The following is a 9,604-nucleotide window of genomic DNA, read 5'->3' as shown; positions in this document are numbered from 1 at the left end:
TATTTTCTCTCTCCATTTCAATTAAATAATACATTTTATACCTTTTATCATTACCTTTTCTCTTTCCTTCACTCACAACCACTTTCAAAATATATTAAAAAATTATAGGGGATGAACAGTAACTTTTCAAATATACAGAAAAATCACTACTTTTTCTAAAATATAAAAACTCTTCACTCACAACACCTTGAATCACTCTCTAAATTATAAAAACACCCCTCACATAATATGAGGGGTTGAATGAGAATGCTCTTATGTCTCTTCGTCATGTTGTTTTGCACGCTTTTGAATTTCGTTTCCGTACCCAAATTTTAGGGTCAGTGCTGATTTTTGTGGATCATTGCTTCATTTGTTGTTCCACTATTCAAAACTTCAAGATTATTGTCTGATTAGTAGAATGACACATATTGATCATTCTCAAGTTTCATGTTTTCTTTGTCGTATTATTTTTCACGTGTTTAAATTTTGTTTCTACATCCAAAATTTAGGTCACTAGCTGATTCTTGCAAATCATTGCTGTATTTGTTGTTCTACTTTTCAAAATTCGAGATTATTGCCTGCTTTATAAAAACATACATAGAGTCAAAACACAAAAGCAAAATGGTTTGGTCCTTAGAAGCAAAACGAGATTTCTTTGTATAGCCAGATAATAATGAAAAATATGATGAATTAAATCAATTAATGTTAATGATATATAAAATGTTAATAAGTATAATAATAACTAAAACTACCGTCTAAATAAATAATAAATCAAACAATCAATCATAGCTAAACTATTGTCTATTGATAGATAATAACAAGTTTTAAATGATAAAGTCTGACTAATAATATAAATTAAATTTTTACTACTACCATAAGTTTATATAATCATAACGCAATCCTTGGCATGCCGACATTATGACGTGGGTACCTTAGTGTATGCTGAACTATAATTAGTAACATAATCCTTGGAGTTCCAGCCTCTTTGGAATTTGTAGCAGACGACAACTTACCTCTTCTGTATTTATATTCATTTCACCGATTCTTACTACTTTTATATCTCTTGTTTCCTTTTCAAAATAACATATTTCACTAATAAAAAACCACCGAGGTCGTCATCATATACAATACAGCTAGACAACCTTAAATTAAAAACAGTTGATTGTTTCGAACACCCACAGATTCCATTGTTTAACTACAAAGACTCATTCTTAAACCCTCTTTTATTTATTTTAGCAACCAATAAAATGACAAAAAAATGATTTCACACGTTCATGATCACAGAGGAATAGATTACGCTGGGTAACCCAAGCCCACCATTATTGTCTTAAGGTAAACCCGCCGCCTGCTCACTATAGGCAAAACTCAGTTGCAATCAGATTCAAACTAGAGTCCTTATGGCCTCTAACCCAAAAATTCACTTAATGCCAGTTGACCTAAAAACCAAAAAGAGAAAGTTACGAAATAAAAATATTTGTTGTGTAATTTTATCAAACGTTAGTGACATCCTTTGCCAAAACATATTATATATGAGAATATGAAACATGTGATTTTACTTTTTAACGCCTGAATTGCAACCGGTTGCCAAGGGACTTTAAAAGGCTTATTGCCCGCATACAACTCACATTACCAAGTTCGAATCCTAAAGAAGTGGTGTTCTCCCTAATTAATGGCATACACTTATTAGAATTAAACCGTAACCCCGCGGGAGGCTCCAGTAACATTTTTGCTACACGCGTGGTTCAAACCTTGATACATCATCTTTGCCTCACAGTTAACCGAACTAATATTTGCCAACTGACCCAAGGTTAATTGACTTAGACATGCGATCTAATTTATGAATTATTTCAGATTTGCGTGTCACATAATCAAATTTATAAAAGACCCGCAATAATAAGTTATCTTAAATCACACTATTAGCTTGATATATCATTAAATGCATAATATAAACCAAACGGTTGTCACAAGTTGGCCAAGTTTTTATATAACGATACAAGATATATAATTCTTAATAGTTCCGGTCGATCTATTCTAGATTATAAAAGGCAAGCTATTAGTTAAAGTCATTATAATTGACAGGAAGTAATGGATCTTAGAATCAAAAGCTAGCTTTATATATAATATTGAATTAAGGAAAATATTGTGAAACTACCAAGATATATAATGCTAGTCTTTGTCCCATTGCATTGCCACTTTCCCTGAACTTTCGGTTATCCATTGGCCACCATGTATACTATCCATTTTCATCCGTACAAAATCCAACAATACTGTAAACCTGAGTCATGATAAGGGCTGTAATCAAGTTTTGAGTCTTTGTCCCATTGCATTGCCACTTTCCCTAACATGTTTATATCAATTCACCACACCGGCGTCATCAAGCGACACCACAACTAGGTGACACCACCACTAGGCCCTAATCAGTTCGCTCATGTATAAATCAGCAATTTGATATTAGATCTTGTGCTCATTTCCTTTCAAATACTTTATTCTTGAAATTACTTGTTTGGGCTTAATTGTTCTGCAACTTTTTAAGAGGATGCGGAACGATGGTAATAAGTACATCGTCGATCATCCTGAGCCAAAACGACCCTGGTATCCAATTAGGAGGGTATAAGCCGATGATGTTCATACCATTATTAAACACTCATAAGTAGACATTATATTGTTATTGTTGTTGTTGTTTTATTATTGTATTATTAATTTTGTTATTGTTGGTATTATATATCAGGTTTTTAGGGGGGTATCACTCATAACCAGAGAAGAAGAGAAAACAGACTTAAAATAATAATTCAATCTTATTCATTAAGAAAACATCAAAACATTAAACAGGAACAAAGTAAGACTTCAAATCCAAATCAAACACAATTAAAAATAAACAGATAATGATATTTAAATATTAAACTTATCCCACTAGATTTTAGATAACCAATATTAATCCAAATAGGAGTTTGCATGATCGTATCAGAAGGCCGCCTCTACGTAAAATATCAATGCTTTCAGTACTTCATGATCGTATCAGAACTTTTCGTGATTTCAGAGTATACCATTCTGGAATGCTTTTTTAATCAATGTTTCTTATACCCTTGGAACCTAATAAGCAACCATCCTATAATCAAAATAATGAAGAAGTGAAATGCAAATGAAGAATTAACAAACTCTTAAGTTGGGTTTCTAGATAGGTTTAACCTTTTCCAAAGAAAGCCTAAAAAAGGTCTTCTCAATTCTCGTCGATCTTTTCGGAGGCCGGAAAAATTATATATAAATGACCCATTTTTTTGTACTTGTTTAAGGCATCCGAAATATTTCAAATGATATCGACAAGCACCTGACACGTATGTATAACAAATTTTTAAATGACCAAGACTTGTTAAATCATGATTTGATGTTTTCTAACTAGTTATTATCAACCAAGATATGTAGAGACAATAAGGGGTCTACAAATCCTAATTGGTCGTGATCTTCAATAAAGATATTCAACAGTTAAGACTAGACCAGATGGAATCAATCAAGTTGATAGAGAAGTCCAAATTAGTAATCAATGTAATCCTTTTTAGAAGATATTGCTTTGACTTCTAAAATTATGATGCTGGGAATCGAGTTCCATTTGCAACATCAAGTGAACCGATTCATATGCGATGTGTGCATTAAACAGTCAAGACTCAAGAGTGACACTAAACACTTTCATGGAAAACAAATATTCTAATCAGTCTAAAACATAACCCAAAAATGTCACGAATTGTAGGTTTCTTTGATTTCGTAATAATAGGATAGACTTTTGAATTGCGTGATCACTTTTAGATTAAAGTATTACACATGTATGTAGTCAATCGTATAAGACAAAAAATGTTTTCCTAAGAATTAAATGTAATTTGCAGAAACAGCGAAGTTGTAAATTCATTGTTGAAAACAAACAAATTGAATCCCGTTATATTTGGGTTCATACGTACCATGAACTGTTGCGGCGTTGGGTATGATAGCGGTTAAAATTACATGTAACCGCTACAACGCCAAAGTTGATTATGATGACCAAATTCAGTTATGATGATAAATTTTAATCCCGGTGACTGGGTCGATCCTTATGAACAACTTTGGTACTGAAGGCTAAAGTCAATTTTGATCAACAATTTTGGTTCTTTAGTCCAAATTCTGATCATCAACTTTGGTTCTGAAAACCAAAGTTAATACTAATAATCGGAGTTAGTATCGATGTTCAAACACCAACTTACCATGTTGTTGTTGGGCTTAAACTATTAAATTTTTAAATAGGCTTAAATGAATTTGGTAATTGGGTTTTAACACTAGAATACATATTAAAAAAAGATTTATATATATAGATTTCTTTTGAAATATTTCGGGCCTACCGGGATGATCGGGCCCAAGAGCCCATCATCAAATTTGTTCATCTTTTCATCGACCATGCAGATTTGATGCATTTTCAATAAAACATACTCCATGGACCCCGGCAGGGACGTTGCCCCCTAGGAACCCTCTTTTGGTTTAGGCTTGATGCCACCAAAGTTATAATAGTCATGACTAAGTGTGTATTTTACACCTACTATTGCTAACTCAAAAAAAATAACCAATGTATATTCTAACTTCTTAATTTTTCATAAGTAAATCCAATTACCTAGAATAATATTAATAACACTAAAATCATCAACACGACCTACAGTCAATTGTTCATAAGTAAATCCAATTACCTAAAATGATATTGATAACACTAAAATCATCAACTCGACCGTCACGAACGACAAGTTATAAGATAAGAATGAAGAAACAAAAATATCATCAATGGGCCACTCTTAATTCCAAACACCCCTACCACTTGTACCAAATCAACTCTTCCAGTATCCAACATATCCCCGATATCCTGTGGACTTGTAACATCATTTGACCCACACACAACTATAACTTATTACACGTTTTACATCTCAAATTGACCTCAACTCCTCACCGTTCAAATTTAGTAGCTACAATGCTCACTGGACCCTCTTTTGTCACCACATTTATTCGACCATCATAAAAACATCACAAAAGTATATAACCAAACATGTAACACGCGTAAAAAACGATTTAAAATATGCAGTTTTAGATCAATAATACCAAGTCTTACACCTTATGGCACACAACATGAACATAAAGACTGTTTTCCATCAATGTCAAGAATTATTGTAGCAAATAACATAAACCGGAAGCACTCAGATTGCCACTTCTTTCTTGGTAGAATAATAATATGCATAGGCTAAAACCAAGATCAATATGGGTAAGACAAATGTTAAAATGTTGGAAGATGAACTTTCGGAAACTTGCTTCGATGCAGAAGGGGTGGTTGAAGGATGATTATATGTCTTTTTCTCAGGCAAAGTATTGTTATCGATCTCGCCAACGTAGTATTTTTTTCATCAAGTCTGTTGCAGCTTCACTGTGGCCCACGTCTTCAAAGTCTTCGGTTGCGTCTTTCTCTATAATATCATAATTAAAATGTCATAATTTAAATGCCTTTCTCTATAATATTAATATCATAAATAAAATGTCAAAATTTAATGAATATGATACATATTGCATGCAAATTAACATGTTGATTGAAGTCTTACCGGTTGCTAGTATTAGGACCTCGTCACCGCCCGGATGATCATCAAGAAATGAGGTTACATCATATACCTACGTTACATTGCAAAACACAAGTCAAATCATCTATCATATAATGCATGGAATTGATAATTGGAAGAAAATATTTCTTGACTAGTCACTAAGTCGGATTATAACAAGTTCCATGTATAATATGGATATTTTTCACCACTCAATAAAAAATTTGATAAGCCAAAGATTTTTTTCCGTGTTCCATAATAGGTTAACCACGTCTAATATGAACGAAGAATCCTTGTTCAATTAAATTCATAATGTAGCCTTCAAATTCATAACAACTTATTTATAAACAAGAAAAAAATCATAAACTTTTGTAGCTTCAACAACTAGCATGATTGGTTTAATTACAAAAAAAAAAAAAAAAAAAAAAAAAAACAGGGTTGAACAAGAGGGTTCTTTAGATCATTGGCATAACATGAACTTAAGATGCGTCACTCAAATGACTACAACATCAACAAACATAACACGAAACCTCAAATTTACATGCCATTATGGAGTTTGGACACCCAACTAGAGGTGTACAAAAAAACCAGTTTGGGGCCGGTTTTAGGCAAACCGAACCAAACCGGTTTGGGTTTAAACCGGTTTCACCCAAACCGACCCAAACCATCGGTTTCAAGACCGGTTCCCCTTAAGATCTACCAAACCGGTTTTAAAACCGAACCGGTTTGAGGAAAACCGGTTAAACCGGACCGAACCGACGTGACCAGGCCGTCCTATCTTGCTTCTAAACCAGTTTGTAAACCGAACCGGTTTGAGTCAAACCGGTTTGACCAGCCATTGACCTAACCGGTTCGGTTTGGGTTTAAAACCGGTTTTGTACACCTCTACACCCAACTTAATGAGTTAATGGTATATTGGTATTCACAAATCACAATGTTATATAGGGCCGGATTATAGTTAGCCCAGTAGGGGTTAGGTCCCCAATTAATAGGCCTTTATTTTTCTTCTAAAAATAGGTCCAAAACATAAAGCCTTCCTTGCAATTTTTTCAAGACCCTCCCAATGGCCCAGTCTTTCTTTCAAGCCCAATTGCCAAGCTTCAACGACCTAATTAGTCTTCAGCCCAGAGGTGCACACAGAAACCGGTTAACCGGTTTGTACCCGAAAGTCTAACCGGTTACTAACCGGTCCAATCCTAACTGGTTACTAACCGATCCTAACCGCCGCTTAGTAGCCAGTTATGTTATTGATTTCAAAACCAGTTACAAACCGGTTAACCGAGTTTTTTATTATTATTATTTTATTAAAAACCGGTTTTTAACAGGCTAACCGATTTTTTTTATTATTTTATCAAAATCAGTTAGTACCCGACCCGATTAACCGGTCTATCTGGTTATTTCCCGTCAAAAGAAAAACCGATTAGAAAAGTAATTGGTTATCGGTTATTGATGACCAGCCTACGTAAGTTGTAACATTCTATTCCTTGATATACTATAGACAAAAATATATTTACCTCTTTATTAATTGGAAATAAAACTATGATGATTAGTTATCATACACCAATTTGTTTTTATAATTTTGTCTAATACAGGAGACTAGAATGCCATAAATTGTTGAGTAGCGGGTTAATGGTAAAATTACCAAGCTCATGAGCTTCGTCTAACTTCAATGTCGAGAAACGAAAGAAGGCTGTCTCCAAGTTTAAAGCAGATGCAGCTCCCTTCTTAGCTCATCCACTTAGAGCAGATGGAGACTCTCGGACGGGAAAAGGGCAGACCCGCACACCGGGTGTAATGACATAGCGTCATTGATCCAAACATAAAGGACTAGATATGGACAACTCGTAAAACCTAGAAACTCCGTTTGTGAACTATATTATCCTCTTATTGATTTACCTTAAACAAACTCCACCGGGTAAGCCTCAAATCTCTAAATCCTAAAAGTGTGTGCTCTTGATGATAATTTAGCAATAAAAAGCTTTCTTTGATGATAAATACATTATAATCATCTCCTAGGGTGATTTGATTATAAATTGTTGAAATCAATGAAAGTTAAAAGCATTGAGAAATCAAACAATTGGGTTTTTGAGTTCTCAATTATTATTTATTCAGTAACCAAGCTTCTAAAATTCTAAAAATAGATAGTACTATGGTATTTCTTGGTGTATATACAATAGTCAGAGCCGGCTCTTGGGTGGGGCAACCCGGGCGACTGACCGGGGCACTTAATTTGTGGGGGCACAAAAAATTTATATATATATATATATATTTTTTAAAATTTCTTTATAAAATAGGTATAAATCTTAATCCTTTTATTAGATATTAGGCCCAATCTTTTCTTACCCATAACTCATTTGACATATTGGCCTATGGGTCTTTTTATTTCTTTACTCGTTAAGGCCTAATGGCCTTTTCATTTCAGCTCGGCCGAGGCCGAGGCATTTAAATTCTCGGAGACGGCCCTGACAATAATATACGAATATACATCTCGTTTATGCTTATAAATTGCTAGAACTCATAATTTTTGGATATCATACTAATTTGAGAAGTTGGGTACTTTTAGTTGTTCATGAGTAAAGATGGGTAATTTGATCTAAAAATGAATCTGGATAAAACTGATACTTCAACAACTACATATACATAAAACCTAATAAAAATAGTTTAAAACTGGAGATTTTAAAAGAAAATGGTGTTTTAATCTATTTGGCCTAAATATATCTTGTTTAATCAAGTATAATTCTAGTAGATCAAACACATCAGTATGGATGTGTTGGAATTAAAATATTTAGTGATCATAACTTTAAACAATTACAACTTAATAACCCCAACTTTATTTCTTTATTTAGGTGTTATATTGGGCAGTGAATCTAAATATTTAGGGTATGATTCTACACAATATTCAGGGAGGTTTAGTAACATAATTTGACTAAGATTTCAACATAAAACAACCTAAGTAGAAATCAAACATGTTCCAAACAAGTCCTATATAAAAAAAAAACAAAGAACAAGAAGCGTTGACCTTCCCAGAAATAATCACCCAGCAATCAGTTTTCCGGTTGTGCTTTGAAACCTCTTCAAAAGACAGAACCTTGGCGTCTGACGTCATCTCTTGATCTTCTAACCAACTAATCTAACAGCCACACAAACAAACACAAAAACATATTTATATAAATAACATACACAAATTGAATTAACGTCGTTACAAACGAGGTACCAGATGCCGAACCGGAGTAGGTACTAGTCTTTAGTCGGTACTAACTACCAACTTTTAAAGTGGTCAATTAAATACTCCTTTTTCAAATTAAACAATTTATTTCTTAAAAAGTTCTACAAAGGAACAGCCGAGCAAGTGAAGCAACCTTATCAGTGTATTTTAGCACACCTTTGATACAATGGTAATTTTAATTTTTAAGTAGATATTAATAGCAACTTCAGTAAAAAATTATAACATATTTATATGTTAGAAGATAGAAAGATTCGTTATGATACAATTATATAATGTCTTAAGTATTATTGGGGGTGTTCAGGCTTCTTTATTGAAAAAATCATAAGTTACAAAGGTGTAGCTTATGGAATTTTTCCCCTTACATCATAAGCAATCCGAAACACCTTTTAACTTTTCAAAAAATTAATAAGTCATAAAGAGGACAAAATAAGGAATTCCAAACACCCCCATAGTATAGAAAATATTAACTGTGATTACCGAGTGAGTTTAGACATTTTGTGTACATATTTTTATTTTTCTAATGGTCATTTAGATTATTAACGTGCAGGTCACTGGTCATTCGATCATTTTCATTCCTCCTAGGCTTGTTATATATGATATTGATATATTTTATTTTTATTCTTAAATAGGTCAACTTGTTAATTTTTCGGCTTTAATTTAAATTCACTAGAATATTTTTTGTTTGTTTATTCGGTAATTTAAAAATTAAAATATTGAGTTAACACATATTGACTAACACTAACAAACCACTATTGTATCTTCACACATTTGCGAACATTATTCTATGTACCATGAGCGATGCCCTTTTTTT

General features: G+C 33.1%; 1 pseudogene across 1 annotated transcript; it reads right to left on the bottom strand.

The window, feature by feature from the left end:
- Positions 1-5,043: 5,043 nt before the first annotated feature.
- On the bottom strand, positions 5,044-8,839 carry LOC143538990 (cytochrome b5-like; annotated as a pseudogene). The gene is made up of 4 exons (XR_013136354.1): positions 8,794-8,839; positions 8,587-8,697; positions 5,574-5,640; positions 5,044-5,441 (listed from the first exon to the last, which is right to left on the bottom strand). The product of XR_013136354.1 is annotated as a cytochrome b5-like (transcript).
- Positions 8,840-9,604: the final 765 nt, after the last annotated feature.

Source organism: Bidens hawaiensis, unplaced genomic scaffold (assembly GCF_021521415.1).
Source record: "Bidens hawaiensis isolate Kalapana, Puna unplaced genomic scaffold, B.hawaiensis_p1.1 tig00011791_1, whole genome shotgun sequence".
Taxonomy (NCBI): domain Eukaryota; kingdom Viridiplantae; phylum Streptophyta; class Magnoliopsida; order Asterales; family Asteraceae; genus Bidens; species Bidens hawaiensis.
The sequence above is the reverse complement of the archived record's forward strand: the minus strand, read 5'-3'. Positions and strand labels throughout refer to the sequence as shown.